The sequence below is a fragment of the Anabrus simplex genome, chromosome 5 (assembly GCF_040414725.1).
Source record: "Anabrus simplex isolate iqAnaSimp1 chromosome 5, ASM4041472v1, whole genome shotgun sequence".
Classification (NCBI taxonomy): domain Eukaryota; kingdom Metazoa; phylum Arthropoda; class Insecta; order Orthoptera; family Tettigoniidae; genus Anabrus; species Anabrus simplex.
This window is the reverse complement of record NC_090269.1, coordinates 64,982,049-64,999,373: the sequence shown is the minus strand read 5'-3', so window position 1 is coordinate 64,999,373 and position 17,325 is coordinate 64,982,049. Positions and strand designations below refer to the sequence as shown.

Genomic DNA, 17,325 nt, shown 5'->3' with positions numbered 1-17,325 from the left:
CGTTGACACAGCTTGTCATAGAACACAAGTCTAACTCATGCACTCGGAGAATTTCAATGTTCCTGAAATTGATCCACGAAAGCACAAGTTCGAAATATAAGTTCAAACGTGGTACTTGCAGAAGTCATGACACTCACGAGAATTCTAAGTTCCTTCAATAGTCACTGGATGACAGTCCCAACGTGACACTTGAAGAAAATGACTAAGTTCCAACACTCGGATTTCAAAGACTTTTCCAACTATAGGTTCGGTCTGCACTCACAGCGCTCATCCCGTCACCCGTGCTGCAGAGACAGATACTGAATTTGTAGTCCGGGTCATCCTTTAATACCCGATTGTGGGGAAGTATCTAGAACATGGGTATTATCTACCCTTATAACTCTTAAAGTATACGGTGGATTTCCTTGAAATGTTGACAGGTTGCGTCCATTATAATGGTCTTTACGATGGCAGTGTCAAAATAGCAATATTTTAACGCAAAATAGACTTTTACAGATAGGCTGGAACACGACCATATATGGTCATGTAGAGGACACGCGAGGCGGCTATGTCACTCGCTGCGTACGTCATTGAGTTTGGCGGGCTGCATATCTTCCGCCTCACGCGATGTTCAATAAACATACTTAGAACTTCACTTCCGTAGCGGCGTTCCTGGTACAATATATATCAACATACAACTGTATATACATCTTTAAAATATTGCAGGCCTTCATTTACAGATTAACTGCTGCTAAATGGTATGCCATATCGACAAAACAGATTTTACCATAAGATGCTGTATTTAGCTGTCTAAATGATTGGTCCTATGATATTTTCTCTTTTCATCTATTCATGGGTCAGACTGATTTTGAAACATTGAATAGGGTGAAATTTGAGTTAAGACTGTCTCACAGCACATTACTTTTCAGATAATTATGGGACAGCTACAAACATAGCATTTGGCTCACATATGGCTACTCTGTGAGCCAATGATTATGTAGAATTAGATTCTATCCTATAAGTATGAATTATGCATGTACAAAGTGCAAAATTTACTTACAATTGAGAAATAGAGGAAAATCTAACATAAGGGATAGATACAACAGTCATAGGACCAATCTGAACAGAGATTGTGCCATCCGTTTCATGATAGGATTTACCATTTAGACATGAAATACCTCGAAACCAAGGTCTGCACCATCATTAGAATTGCCTCGATATTTCAATACTCTTTGAGGATAAAAGTGAAAAATTTTAAGATCTTGGAAGTTTTCTGTTGGTTACAGGCTGAAACGTATAATTTTGCCAAATTTCAATTTTCTAGCTTGCCTGGCAGATTATGTTGCAATCTTGATTTTGGAGGGTGGGGATAAAATGAAGACTTTCAGGAAACTAAAGTTAAAAAATATGCACATAGTCATTAACCTTTAAATGGATAGTTGCATGAAAATTTCACCAAGATAGTCAATGTACAGACATACAGTCATTAAGATTTTATTTATATAGATTAACAGATATAAACATGAAACCATCACCCACCATTTTCTTGTACATCATGAAAATATGTTTAAAAACAAGCAAAAATCAATTCAATGAAACATGAACCTTCATAAATGCTCCAGATGCTCTCTAAAATCAGTTTTTGCAAACTGTTCTTCCCTTTTCAGTTACAGTACTTAGGAATCAGAGCTTCATATAAAAGACTAGTTTACAATGTGTGTGACTTTGCTAAGGTTGAAGGGATGAGTGATTTATTGCTTTAGTGTTCTAGGCACCAGACCAGCAAGAAGCAACAAAGATGGTCTGGTTCCTACATAAACATTCACATCTTAGGTTCAGTTTAAGTTTTATCTTGTGCATGAAAAGTGGTTTGGTTTCATGTAGCTGTTGTGATCCTTTATTTTCTCTGCAATGAGGAAATGTGAGTCGTCATGCTTGTGCAAATTTGCCAGACAATTTCTGTTGCATGTGTGGGCAGCTCACAAAAACTTTAAAATGAGCATATTTAAGTTATTTTGGCTGTTTTGTTCATGATGCTCAAGAGTGCGCTCCTGGTGTGCCTCATAATGTTATTCTAATCTTAAGTGGATGGGTGGTGACAAAACTCACACTATGCCTTTCGGGGTGCCAGTGGTTTAGTGTGAACCAACTAACCAGGTAAATGACTGTTATTTTTGTCTAACAAAAATTGGGTCATTCAAAGGAAACAAAATCAATATTGAATATCCTAATGTTCCTTGTGTAAGAAAATCTGTTCCACATGGATCTGAGCTCACAGTTCCTAGCCCACCTTCACATTTAGAAGAATCACTTCAGTAAATGAACAAGTTGATGAGCCTGAACTGTCCACTTCCTTTGATTCATATTACAACCCAACACCTGAAAATGAAACCCCCCTTGTCAGTCAGCTCAGACTAAATGAGTTAGTGGGTGATATGAATCTCTTAAAACATCAGGCTGAGGTGCTGGGATTGTGACTGCAACAATGGAATTTACTTGTTCGCAAGACCAGAAAATAATTTTTTAGGAAGAAGCAGGAGCAGTTTTCCAGTTACTATGTTATAAACAATTTCCTTTGTGCATGTACAGATGTAGATGGTTTAATGAGCTAGAATTTCAACAATTCCAAGAAGAATGGAGGTTCTTTATTGACTAAGCTAAGCCTCAGATGTGTTGCTCCACAATGGAAATACTAAACCATCAATATCCGTGGCACATTCAGTAGAAATGAAGGGAACATACGAATGTCTGACAGTTCTATTAGATATGATTAATTACAGCAAGTATGACTGGCAAATATGTGGAGAGTTAAAGGTCATTGCCATTTTACTAGGACTACAAGGAGGATTTACAAAGTTGCTTTCTCTGCTTGTGGGACAGTAGGGACTGGATCACACTAAATTGTAAGAGTGGCCTCTAAGGGGAACTCTTATGCCAGGAAACACAATGTCAAGTATGTTCCATTAGAAAACCAAACAGTGTTGCTACCTCCACTGCATGTAAAATTAGGCCTTATGAAGAAATTAGTTAAGTCTATGGATAAGAATGGAGAAGCCTTTTGTTTACCTCAGAAGCCAGTTTCCAGTTTACAAAAGTAAAAGGAGGGATATTTGTTGGCTCCCAAATTTCAGTTTTTACAAGACAAAAACTTTGAAAAAAAATTAAGCACTAACGGACTAGTGGTTTGGAAGGAGTTTTGTGAATTAGTGAGCGGATTCCTGAGAAATAATAAAGCAGGAAATGACAGACAGATAGTTCAGGAACTCGTTGAGTTACCAAAATTTAGGATGTCCCTAAAAATTCATGTTCTACATTCACACCTGGATTTTTCCCCGAGAATTTAGGAGCTCTGAGTGACGAACACAAGAGATTCCATCACAAGATTTAGCAGATGTAGCAGAGGTACCAAGGTGGAGGGATCTGCACATGTTGGGTAATTACTGTTGGTTTTTATTTAAAGTGACTGATGCTGCAAAGGGAAATAAAACCGTTAAGTGTTAAAATAGCTGTCGTAATTGAAACTGGTATTTTTTTACAGCTGCATATTTCAGTGCTGCCATTAGAGGTACTGTTCATGTTTGATATTGATCTTCTTTCTTTTAGGCTCCATTTCAAAGTTTCTTAGGGAGATTAAATTGGTTCAAGAAATTAAAAAATAATTTTATTCAGGGCCTAATAAATTGGAAATATACTGTACCAAGAACCATTGGTCACCTGGAACATAAATTCTTAAGTCTGATATTTGTAACGGGACGGCCGGAGTTTTTCAACGGAACGGCACGGCACGGCCAAGCATTCAGCATGCAGTACATAAAACCTGTTCCACCTCACTGATGATGTAATAACATGTGAACAAGGTGTGGTGATCTAGAAATTAATAGAACATTTTCTAAAATCTAAACTGCTGGAATTTCAATTTAAAAACTACATCACCTTGTAGCCCATAGTTTAAATGCAAACCCCTGCAAATTTGGTGAAAATAGACCCATGGAATTGGAAGATATTCAATGAGATAGAAATGAAATTTTCCACAAGGCACAGGTGATAGCCTGGCTAGTGGACATAAAAGGAGAGCTGCATTGACAGGGTCAGTAGAAAGTTCAGCACCCACAGCTGTAGCGTATGCAGGCTGGTGAGAATGAATTTATACTCGGCACTCAAAACTTAGTACGGTACGTGAAGGATCTTCAAAACAGACTTGTGTGAATTCAGTGAGTGATACGACACTTAGAAATTTTTTGATTGAATATGGACTTGTAAATTCAGTGACAAGTTACTTAAAGCTTTTTAATACTAACAATCACGTGTGAATTAAGAACACTTCTTAGTAAATTAGACTACTTAGCCCTCTAAAATAGACTGGTCGCAATCTTACTGTAACATGTACATTGACTGTGGAATGGCGATACATTCATGGCGAGTGACAGACATTGATGCATTCTTTCTTCCATATTCAAACTCTGAATTGTAGACTGTTGTAGTCATGGAATGGACTTTGCCGTGTGTTAATACTTCTAAATATTACGAAACTTAAAATTCTTCATGAGTAGACTCTATCATTGTGTGCAGACACTTGTAAAATTACGTGAAGTGAAATTTGATTTTTGCAACGACATTTATGAAATAAAATTCTGTTAACAAACTCCGTTCCTAGTGACACATAAATTTGATTTCATTCCCAAGTAAGGACACTCATAATTATTCCTAATGAACTAGTCTTTCAATAGACTGTAATTTGAGTGACATGATTTACGGACAATTGAACTGTGCTATAGACTGTGATATCTGAGTGATATTATGTACGATAGACGTAGGCGTATTACGGACAAATGATTTCTAGTACAAGAATCTTGAAATATGCTACCAGTGATGAAATACCCCACTCGTGTGCACTTTACTAAATAATGTGCCATATTAAAATCGGACACTCCCAACGTTAAAGATGGTCAGTTGGACTTTTTCATGTTCTACAAGTGTATTTTGAATACGATAAATCCTGACGAGTGCATATCGCCATTATCTACACCTGTCAAACAGGGACATCGGATTGTGGTTCAACGTGGGACATCGGATTGTAGTTCGACGAGGGAATCAAATGTGGTACCATGGTGGACATCACATCAGACTACAGGGAATTCAATGTGTAGTTTGCTGAACTAAGTGTTCTCCAATCCAGTCCAGTGTTCCAGTAATACAGGTGATATAAGTGCTTTAAAAACTTTGTAGTTCCACTAGACTAACTTTTCATTTGTGGAACAGTAAAATCAGTAATTTTGGTGTGGGTAGCTCGACGAACTATAAACTTGAACTAGAAGCATTTAGGTCTAACGCAATTGTTTAAAGTTCAAGATTGAACTTTACAAGACAAACTTTATTTTCTACTTTCACAATTTTGCAAATCTGTTAAATTTAGGTAAACTATAAGCATAGATTTGCATCTCGAGTGCTATAAAATCAAAGAGAATTCATGTTACAAGTGATAAAATATTTTATTTCCTTTCAATAAATGAACTTATTTCAAGAGACATTATCAGAAGAATTGGTTACCTTAACCCTTTCGCACTCAGCGCGCCGATCTATCGGCGCGAGAGGTTATGGCAAACGCTCACGGCGCCGATACATCGGCTCTGTCTTATTTACGGATTTTGGTCATTTGCGTAGCTGTTAAATCGTAACAGTTGATCGTGACGGTACCTTAAAGCATTGAATTTGCATTTAACTCAACAGATATATCCACCAGCCCTTTAAAATATTTTTATTTTCGACAAATGGAATCTGTTGACCGTGAATGTTTATGTTGTGGTTATTTGAAGTTATTGAGTGGATCTGTTTTGATTGGCTTATGAATACAAGAAGATCATCTTGCTATGAGTTTTGTTTATAGGTTATTTCATTTCTTTGATATATCGTGTGTTTGGTGTACTTCGTAAACTACAATTTTACTCCTTTTCATAACTCCGTTGTTGCACGTGCTTGCGTCATCTTTTTATCGTAATGGCTAGGCTATATTCAAGGCTGAATGAGGCTGATATCCTTGAATTTTCAGATGATTTAGACAGTAGTAATGACCTTTTGCCGAAAGTGATTCCCGTTATGTGGGAAGTGACACGGTCGTAACTGCTCAACGTGCATCAGACCGCGAGGACCTGACATCGATGACCGTTACATGTACATTGAATAACTTTGTGCAATGCTTCATGAGTGAATTGCAGCACACACATCATACTGATATCAAATTATTCAGAATTAAATGTTCTTTCATTCAAGTCTAAGAGTAAAGAAGGATGACGCAACAATGTCTAATTTTTCTGTCATTAAAAATTCATTTTTAATTTATTTTCGAAATTTAATAATTTTTTGTGCTTAACCAATAACAATACGTCCAAAGTATATTCATTTCTGAAATGCTCAGTTTCCTGTATTAGTGTGATTAATTTTATTTTAATGTGTATTAAACTCTTTACGTGTTGAATTTTTGTAACTTCCTTTGGAAAATCACAAAAATTAGTCTGAGTGTCTTTGAGCAAACACCTGCATATAGGCTGAGTGCCAAAGGGTTAAGATAAAATTTATTTTCATTTAAGAATAATTCTAAAGATTTAGATCATTTTATTTTGATAAGCCTATGTGCAAGACATATACTTTACTTCTGATAACTTCAACTAAAGCTAGCCATTTTCAGCATAGAAATCATTATCAAGAAAAATGACAGGGAATAAAACTTTGAAATTCAATGAAAAGAAATGTTATTAAAGAAATATACGATCATTTCGCATACCCCTCTCTGTACCGCTCCATAAGAACCCGAAACCCCTTTGACAAACCTCATGCCTAATTGTTCCTGGTACAATACATTTTATGACGAGTGAATACTTTTAGTAGTATATTAATGAAAAGATTAGAACTATATGCCAACATAGTGAAATATTTTGTAGCTTTTGCCAGAATCCAGTTCAATTTTCACACAAACATTTGTTATAAAGATTTTACTGTCATTTTTGTATTCAGGAGGTTAAATTTAGTTTAAATGACCACTTTTTGTACATGCAGCAGACAAAAAGTTGAAATTTGTTCACTAGTGTAATTGTTCAGTTTTACTTAGGCACACTAGATGGTAAAGTTAACTGAATCTCTTGGGTATCTGGCTGAGTTTTAATGAATATGTTAGGATAAACACCAATGTGTTACCAGAGATTGTGGAGTGCTGAATGGACTTCCTTTTGGAAGGAATCTTAAAACAGAAGTTTTGCAATGTATTTGCTGCCATATCATTTGCAGAGGTTATATTGCATTTACTCATATTAAGTATATAAAAATAGCAATGCAACAAAAATTCTTATATTCCATAAAAGCATATTAGAAATTGAATAATATACAAAGATCATAAATCGATCATGATTGAGTGTTTACTTATAGGTTACCGTATATAGTAATAAACATAATAGCTGTCCACTTCCTTGAGATTTTTCTCTTGAAATCTCTTCATATGCTGCAGTTTCATTGTGATACTCTATTGAGTCCACTCAATATATAGGCAGGGATGTGCCTCATACTTAACAATAAAGATGAAGTCATTTTTATAGTTTTGATTCCTGTCCTGGCAATCCCAGCATGCCTAGTGGCATGGCATACTCTTGACACTTGAATTCCATTGGTCAATTTTGTCAAAGACTTGGCAATTCTTTCATTGATTAAAACATGTTCCAATTCACTTTCAAGACTTTTGAAGACTTGTCAACACTTGTCAAGTATTGTGATTTGATGACTAAATTTGTGAAGCATTGACAATTCTTGTGAAGTCTTGAATTTGACAAAAATTTGTGTAAAACAGGCTTCAGATAGTTGAAGGACAATTTAAACAGAACAGAATAGAAAGGGAAAGAACCTCAAATCTTAATATACCAGCTCAGAGGAAGTGTTAGTGGATGTCCAGCTAAGAGACAAATTGTAATAAGATACCTGCTATGATTACCCTTTACAAGAAATTTGAAATGTTGCAAGAGATACAGTATATTTGTTTCTACTGTTTTAGTTCTCATACTTCATAACTTGTTCGAAAAATATTGGTGACAATTATTTGTATTTTTTTTTTTACAGATGCTGTTAAATCTCCTAGTTGGTGTTTATACAGAACCTTCAATCCACATAAATGAAGAGTTGGACTTGGTATGGGCCACACAACTTTAGGCTTACATTTGGAAGGGGGTTGATTTGAACCCCTCCATTACCCTGAAGATGGTTTTCTGCATTTTGAGATGTTTTGACAGAAAGGAACAACTTACAAGTTATATTAACTGAAAATGAATTATGATAACTAAAAAGTGAGAAATCATTAACATAATGGTTTAGTTTGCTGGAACTGCCTACGTTTAATTTTAATGGTCTCGCGCCATACAACATTGAGCAAGTTATTAAAAAGTAAATCTTGAGCTTATCCCAGGTGATGGATCCACTGTGATGTATTTTGAGCTTTGGCAAGGCTGAATGATTTTAGTTTCCAGGATAGAGTTCTAATGTAATTCTTGAAGACATTCAGGGTTATGCCATACAAAAATATTACTACATTCTGTATTTGTCATATGAGTTAATAAGATTTCATGACAAGATTGTGGAAATCTAGAGCTGAAAGCAAAAAATGTCTGAGTTCTTCCGCATAGTCCCTGTGGGTGTTATTTATCAACATATGATTCCGACATGAGAACAAGTGGGTTGCATACACTTGACTACTGTAAAAATGAATCTGTCAAATTTTGTATACTTTGATTTGTCCTGTGCTCTTTTGAAATAAAATATTTAGCTTGTTGTTTTAGTATATACTTTGCTAATAAACTTGTTCTATTAGGAAAGGGATAGCAGAATGCACACTTCGCATGTTAATTAAAATATTTTTAAAACTTGGGCATGTACAGTAGTAGAAGCAAGTAGTGGCATACATGAATTGTCAGTCTCAGAAAGTAGCTGCTGCATGACCAAGGATAAAAAGTACTATTCACAAGTTTGTGCATAGCTGCAAGTCTATAGTTATTCCATCTTATTAAATCCATAAAACTGTGTGTAAAATGCAAAGTTCTATCATCAAAGCAAATGCTAAATAGATTGCATCTTGTCAAAAGTAGTCAAAGTAACTTCTAGTTTGAAAGGGAGCCAATGACAAAATACATGTATGGCTTCAAGCTGTGTCCATTTGGCTCAGTGGCAGCATGCTCTCCTGATCTTGGTTGCAGTGGTATTTACGGTTTGCTATTTATCATGTAACACTTAAATTATTGTACAAATATCTGATTTATTATTACATTCTCTTCTCAGTTGCATAACTCTATCATGATCTCATCTTTACTAAGATGAACCAGAGATGCAGACATGACGTCTGGAGAGATTGACGACAGCGTTGTAATGATGAATTTTGGTATTTATAGAAAAGCGCCTTTTATGTTCCAAATGGTTTGGAAAGCTACTGCCATTTTCCTTGCTCTGGCTGCTAGGGCCTCTGTATCTAGTCCGTTAATGATTGGATCCAATCACCAAGGTTTTTACTTATATGCATGGTTTATTGTTCCATATTTGTTCAGTTGGGTCGTGTTAGTCTTTGATGTTTGACGTTACTTCCATCTTTTCAAAAGATATCTGCAAGCCTGTTAGTTCTGCTACCTCTTTCAGCACATTAAAAAAATTTCTGTTGCAATTCCAAAATTTTGTCATTGCTGTATCAACCGCAAAAGCTAAGCAGTCAATTTCGACTCCATTCTTCTTCGTCCCAATCCGTAAAGGTCTGAACAAGTTTCTACCTTGTAGGATCTGATGCCACTCCTGTGCAACTTTCTTTAATAAGCAGTTGAACAAGAGGGGTGATAGTCAATGTCCCTGCCTAACAACCATTCTAATTTCAAAGGGTGCAGAATAGCATCCTTGGAATTTTACTTTGGATATGGTATTGTGAGGGTTGCTCATATTACCGCTAGCAGTTTTTCATAGACTCCCATTTCTGAGATTGTTTGAAGAAACACATTGCGATCAGTGGAGTCGTATACCTTTCTGAAGTCTACAAATGTTCACACTTATGTCAGGCCTCTCAACATATATCTTATTTTAAGATTGTGGATCTGTTCTGCTGCTGACCTGCATTTCCAAAAACCTCCTTGGTATTCCCCAAGAGTGCTCAACTTGCTGTTCTAGTTCTAGGATGGGTAACAATAGAATGTTACTGGGAGTAAGGAGATACCATGATAGTCATTTACATCACCCTCTGTAGGTGGGGGATGTAGACAAAGAATTTACCCACGGTATCTCCTGCCTGTCATAAGAGGTGACCAAGGGATGATCAAATTAGAACCATGAAACTACTTGTGATTAGTACCACCACACGGGGAACACCATGGGTTGCTTTTACTTGTGCGTAGTACCACTATATTGGGTACCAAATAGGTTTGTGATTAGTAGCAAAGGAGAGCGTGAAGGCTCTTACGGTACCTGTGATTAGTAGCACTATATGAGCGACACCATGGGATGAGGGAACCCATGGTTTTGGCTTGCCTATGATTAGTACCCACTATATGAGAAACACCATGGGATAGTAAGTCCCTGTGGTTAGTACCCTTATGTGATGAACACCATAGGTTTGTGCTGCCTGTAAATAGTGCTGCAATGTGCAAAACAGCGTAGGTCTGTAATACATATGTGAATTTCATTACCTGTGAGTAGTACCATAATGTGTGGAATACCGCGAGTCTACGCTACTCTTGATTAGTACCGCAACATGACAAATACCATGATTCTTTCCTAGCGATAAGTACCATTGCTATGGGCTGCTGACTTGTATTTTGGACCCCTTTTGACTAAAAGCATCAATTCAGTATTGTGCTATAGAAGCATTCCCTTGGTCAGTAATACTGTTCTACGCCAGCTTCTGTGCATGCGAGGCACTGTGGGTCGGTTCCACTGATCGTTTTAAATTCGTATCCATTCATCCATCCATTCATTCTTTGTCCTCATGTTTTGAATTGTGGTCAGTGGATGTTATTGGGCTTTTGTCATTTCATTTTGTATCATTAGGGGCTGATGACCTAGATGTTATACCCCTTTAAACAATGATCATAATAAATTATTTATATCCTTGATATTTCCTTAAGTGAAGGATGGATTACAGCTACCTTCCAGTCATCTGGTAATGTTTTCTGCCATGATATAGATGTTGATTCCCATAGGGAGCCTGAAGTAGCCTACAGTGACCTCCATGGTATGCAGTAGCCATGCGTCTTCATGGGTGTGCTATTTACCAAGTGATGAGCCCAACTTAGCACACTGGGGTGAAATGCTGGCAACCAGGAATGAGTTATCTGCAAAATTTATAATGTCCAATGTCCAATAATGGACCATTTATATTCTTTCTCCCATGTCGATGATGGTTTTATGCAAGACATCTATTGCTTCTTCTAGGGTGTATTTCCATAGTTCTGCAATCGTGGAGTCTTCACCAGAGGCTTTGTTTTTTTTTTAGTCTCCCTATATGGCATTTGATCTGTTCACGATTTGGGGAAGATGATAGCAGGTTTTGGCATGTTAGTTTGTTGGTACTGATGGGATTAACTGGCTTTTTACAATTTTCAAGTGTTGAAGTATTCAGCAAGGACCTCACTGTATTCTTCATTTGATGTTGCTGAAGTTCCATCTTTGCTTTGAAAGCAGAGGGAGAGAGGCTTTGTACCCTTGTATCTTCTGTTTAAAACCCCTGTAATATTCTTGGGACTTGCTTTACTGGAAGTCTTCATCAATCTTGTTCATTTGTTTTTTGTACTTGAGTTTCTGACTCCATATTATCTTCGCCATTTGTGTGCATTGGGTTTTGTAGATGTTCCAGTCTTCCTCTCTTTTGGTCGTGTAGTACATTTTCCAAGTTTGCAGACGATCCACCAAGGCTTGTTCACAACTTTTGTTCCACCAGCCATGTTTCTTCCTTTTTTAACCTGTTACTTCTTTTCAGCTTGTGAACCATCTGTTGTTTTGTACTGTTAGTCCAAATCTACTGGCTGGATGAGTTCTTTGAATTCGTTCTGTTTTCCTCTGAGTTTCTTTGTGTTGAAACTGGTTAGGGCATGTTGGTTTTTTTTTTTTTTTTTTTCCTTGTTTAAAGGGATGGGTCTGAACTTCACTGCTGAGACATATTGTCTCAATCTATGTTCATTCCTTTTTTGACTCTTGACGTTCATTATTTCGGAACTGTACCTTTGAGATATTGCGACATAGTCTAATTGGAATTCTCTCATTGCTGTGTTTCGTGACTGCCATGTAGTATGTTTCCTGGGATATGTCGAAAAAGTAGGTGGACATCATCTGGAGGTTATGATTTCCACATAATTCAACAAGACGTTTTCCATTCTCGTTGGTCCTTTTGTGAGCTGAGGACTGCCCAGTGACTTGTCTGTATTTTTGTTTATGTCCTAGTTGTGGGTTGAAATTGCCTGTTAAGATCTTAACATGGTATTCTGGAATTTATGCGATTCTGGTATGATGTTCCAAAATCTGTTTTCTCAGAATCCTTTTGGTTTTGGTCGTTAGTTGGAGCGTGGACATTGATCAACGTATACGTTGTTTGCACAGCACAGGGATAACTGATCACTTATAGGTTCAAAATTTGAGACAGACGTAAGGATTGAGGCGTTGACTGCAAATGCTGTGCCGAAGATTGGAGTGTTCATTACTCTTCTTTGGGTTTTGCTCTTGAAAAACTGGTAACCATCTGATTTGAAAGTTTCTTCATCCATGAAGCAGGTTTCCTGCAATGCTATTAGATATTGTTTTCATGGAGGGCTTTGGACAGTTTCACTTTGCCAGTTTGTTTGAGAGAGTTTATGTTGAAGTATGCCAGAAAAGTATTAGATTTGGGTTTTAGTTTGTGACTGTATTGGGGTTTCCAAGGCATTCTGACTCCTCTTCAGAATGACATCTCACCCCCTCCCCAGAATCTGAATGGGATGTGTGCATTGCTTCTCAGCGATGGTGGGTTTCTGCAAAGAGTTACCACCTGGGGTAATAGTTTCTATCTGTTGTGCTATCATGCTTGTAAACTGGAGTTTGCTTTAGAGCAATTGTTCACTCCAAATACAACCAGGATTGTTAGTCCTGCCATGTGCAAGCATTTTGACACTCAGGCTGCTTCATGTTAAGTTTTACTTCAAGCCTACTAGGTGGTGCAATAAACCTCTTGGGTGTCTAGCTGAGTTTTAATAAATTTTGTAGGGTAAACACCAAATGTTATCAGAGATCTTTACGTACAGACATCTTATAACAGTGTTGAATGGCCTTTCTTCTGCCCTTCAGAAATCAGACTACCTCTGCTGGATTTGAACCTCTTATCTTGGGAACTGGAGGCTGACGGTGACTGATCCACAGAGAAAGCTCTTGACTTAATTGAACAGAGCTGTGTACAAGATATGACCTGTGCTATGTGAAATTGTATTAAAGGTTGGTGCTCTAGTGTTGTGCTGAATCTCTTAATATAGCATTAGCATGTTTGAGTGCATCCACTGCTTATCAATATATTAGAACACATTGCTTTTTTTTCCAACATACCTCTAAGGATTTCCTTTACCAGCAGGGTAACTGTCAGGTGCACCAACCAAAGTGGTTCTTGTGTTTTGGAGGTGGCCTGAAATTTGTTTCAGATCTACTTTGATGACTTTGTCACAGAATGTATAGGAGAGGTCAAAACAAAGGAGGCTCAGAATCTGCACAGACAACCCACTAAGGAACAGACTTGTGGGATGAAGTTCTTAGGACCAGGAAAGATTCTCCCAGAATAATTTCTGTGACTAGGTGGACTTCATGCTGTGAAGAATCCAAAGCATTTGGAAAGTCGAGGGGTGATTAGGCAAAAATACTTAACCTTCCTTTTTTTTTTTTTACTAAAAGGACAGCCACATTACTTGCAACTCTAAAATAGACCAAGTTTGGTTCAAACCTGTGTGCTATGTGAAAGACTTCAGATGCCTAGGCTAAGGAGATTTTTTGGATAAAGATGACTATTCCTTTTTGAGCCAAGTTGCCTAATTTTAACCTTTCTAAAATGCTGGATAGCATATTCATATGCTACCTTGTAACATGTATGGGACTAATTTTTGTGATGAGATGGGCCATTACTTTTAGTACTGTATATGAGAGTGAACAAAAACTGGCCACTGTTGATTTTCTTTAACATACTCTTTGAAATGGGATGAATGTATGTAGCAGGATTCAAAGCTTCATTTTTTTAACCAGCTGCTAACCAGTTTAGGAATATCTTTGTTTTGAGAATATATGAAATTATATATGCTGCTGGCCCATTTTTGTGGACTAGTGTACATTCCTTACTGAATTGGATGCACAAATGTTTGTTGGTATTTTTCTTAATACTTCTTAATGTAAGATATTTATAATGCCTTAATATCATAAAACTTAAAAAGGTTTTTCTTCTCTTTCCAGGAAAAGATATGGGCTTCTATTCTCCATCAAAAGCATATAAGAACTATCAATGGAAGAGTTCATGTACTAACTAGCCAAGAAATGTTAATTGCTTTTGTGATTGCAGGCCTCATGAAATTTTCAGGCAGTTTCTTTTTGGGTTGATTTTATTGCTGATAAAGGAAAGTTATGTACTGCTTTGACTGGTCTTGGGCAGGATTGTTCATGAACTGTTAAAGCTTCCTTTTGGCTAAATGTTATTCTCTATTGAAACTAATGTTTGTGATTAAGCAGCTAAGATATTTTTAGTAAATTTTAAAACCCTACCTTGTGTATTTTAACATAAAGTTTTCCTTTCAGTTTTTCTTTCTCAGTATGTACAGACTAAGCTATAATTTTAAGTTTGACATTTCCAAGGAATAGTTCAGTTTTCTAGTTTCTGATGAGGTAGAGCTTAGCTGGGAATTTATAGTACTTGTGTATGTGGTTAGTTTGTTTTGCAGAATGAATTTGTCATATTCCCTCTGAAGGGTTTCAGTTGGTTGCAAACTGTTCTACTCATTTCTTTCCTGCTAGCATAGGTCACTAAATGTTGGTGCCATGATCAGGTGCAGCTTTAGAGTTTTCAGAACTTTCATTGAAATGTCTTCATATTTAGTAAAAATACTATGTATAAATCTTAATGGTTATATTTAGCTTCCAGAATTTTTGTCTAAAGGCATTTATTACCACTTTTTTTTATTTTTATGAAGTTCTGTTGCAAAATGTAATGTTATGTGAAGTATTCCTTTGTAATATGACTAAAAGAAAAAATAATAAACTGGACATGTATTACATCATTGTGTATTATCTTACCTTCCAATAATCCTGAGTATTTATTCCTATCTTGACAAAAATAGTTATTTAAAACAATCCTTAAAATTAATTTTGTACTTAAAAGGTTTATTCACAGTTTGGACTTAGTTTTTTTAGTATTTATTATTTTACAGTTCAGAACAAAATCAAATTATAAAATACAATAACAATTAAAAAGCTTTACAATAAATTTAATTAGAAAATTCCTTAAATCAACAAAAAATTCTCAAAATATTAGAAAAATTGTGAAATTTTGCTGAAAAACATGCTTAAAAATATCACCTAAGTCCAACACCTCATTTCAAGTGTCCAGCCCCAGCATTGAAACTTCTATGAATCAAAGAGTTTCCTGTCCAAAAAGAAAAAACAAATACAAAAGTAATTAAACAGGTATCTGCTTTAAATGTAGGAAAGTTAACAGAAAGCAATTATAATGCAATGAGATGGGATTAAGACTAACATTTCCATCAGCCAAAAATTCAACTCACATTGTTTACATTTTGGACTTAGTTTTTTTTTCATAAAGAAAGCACTGAAGCCCATCTCCTGTAACTAGTCACAACTGCATTATAATTGCTCATTGTTATCTTTCCTACATGATTTTTTTCTTTCCAAAACCTTGATAATGCCATTTTATTGACACACTTCAACCGTTTTACTACAAATCCCATCTCCAGTTACTGCATACAATTGCTCAATGTAGAAAGAAATTAAAAAGGTACATCACCATTAACACAGGGCAAAATAAATTTAGTTGGTGTTTAACAAAAGAAAACTGTATACAACCAAATATCGGCCAGCACATTAATTACTTGCAAATAGCAATGGGAACTTCTCACTGGTAAGATACATGCTGTGAGATTCTCAAGATCTGTAATTTTGTTCAATGGAATGAATCAGGAGGTGGACAGTCCCCATTCACTGCAAATGAGCAAATTGCAGAGACGTATGTGCAAGGGAGAAGAAAGGTTGTAGGAGGACTGATTTACTCCAGTCAACCCTTGAGGCAGCTCACAGAATCTGTCCATTTTGAGCTTTTGCTTTATGGTCGACGGGAAGATCCATCGTTCATTACATTGAATCTAATGTTTTCAATGCACGTAGATGGCTACCAAATGAAAAGTATGAACATGCTATTCCTGGTGTATTAGTTTCAAAAGCAAAAATATGTTTAACATGATGAAATATTGTAAAGCAGTCAACCAACGGCCAGTAGGCCTTCTGCTTTGCAAACTGCATTTGTAGCTTGAACGATGTTCCATTCTACTTCATGCCACATGGTGTTTAATTGCAGATAATATTTTGTCTGTTTTCAAAGAGCCCCTAAACTGGGTTTTGTTATACTTGGTTTCTCTTTGCAAATAAGTAATGCTGATACCGACATTAGCAAAGAAGATCCACAACATATATGGTACTGTGTACGCACAGAATTCTAAAAAAAAAAATTTTTTTTTTTAAAGATGTGTTTGAGTCCCGTATTGAATATACTGTGACTTCCACATGCACATAGAGCCTGGTGCTCTTCAATTTCACTCTATATTTTGACTGCTGGCCTCAGAACTCTCAATGACGAATAATTCCCGTCCCTACTTGTCAGTGTTGTAAGGAAAGTGAGTCTGAATTCAATGTTGTACAGGAATCATTTCAAGAATGACTAACTACTGGAATTGTATTTTCTGTAAAATGTTCATCTGTTTCATTTCTCATCCCTAAAAAGTCTGAAATATGTACAGTAAAACAGACACCATAGTAACACACACAGCCTTTGCAGATGATCTAGCAATCCTTGCAAATTATGTTGAATCAGCTGGGAGACAAATCAAAATCCTCAGAGAAGTTGCTAAGAAGACTGGTCTATGGATCTCATTTGAGAAAACAAAATATATGACAAATATAAAATTGGCTCCAAGAATCAGGAACACAGATGAAGGAAAGATAAGTTAGCTTCAAATATCTTGGAGAAATGGCTTAGAAAAGGAAGCAGTCAAAGCGAGAATACAAAAGATTGAATTGCCATACCAACAAGAAGTCAATTAATTTGGGAACAAAATTAAGACG

At 36.3% G+C, this 17,325-nt stretch overlaps 2 long non-coding RNA genes across 2 annotated transcripts in view; one reads left to right on the top strand and one right to left on the bottom strand.

Moving 5' to 3' along the window:
* LOC136874394 (uncharacterized) overlaps positions 1-8,917 on the top strand; it is a 39,608-nt gene extending 30,691 nt beyond the window's left edge. The window contains exon 4 of the long non-coding RNA XR_010860260.2: positions 8,077-8,917. This is a non-coding gene — a long non-coding RNA (uncharacterized lncRNA). The remainder of the gene's footprint in view (positions 1-8,076) is intronic.
* A 6,440-nt stretch (positions 8,918-15,357) lies between these two features.
* LOC136874393 (uncharacterized) overlaps positions 15,358-17,325 on the bottom strand; it is a 44,065-nt gene continuing 42,097 nt past the window's right edge. Inside the window, exon 5 of the long non-coding RNA XR_010860259.2 lies at positions 15,358-15,616. This is a non-coding gene — a long non-coding RNA (uncharacterized lncRNA). The remainder of the gene's footprint in view (positions 15,617-17,325) is intronic.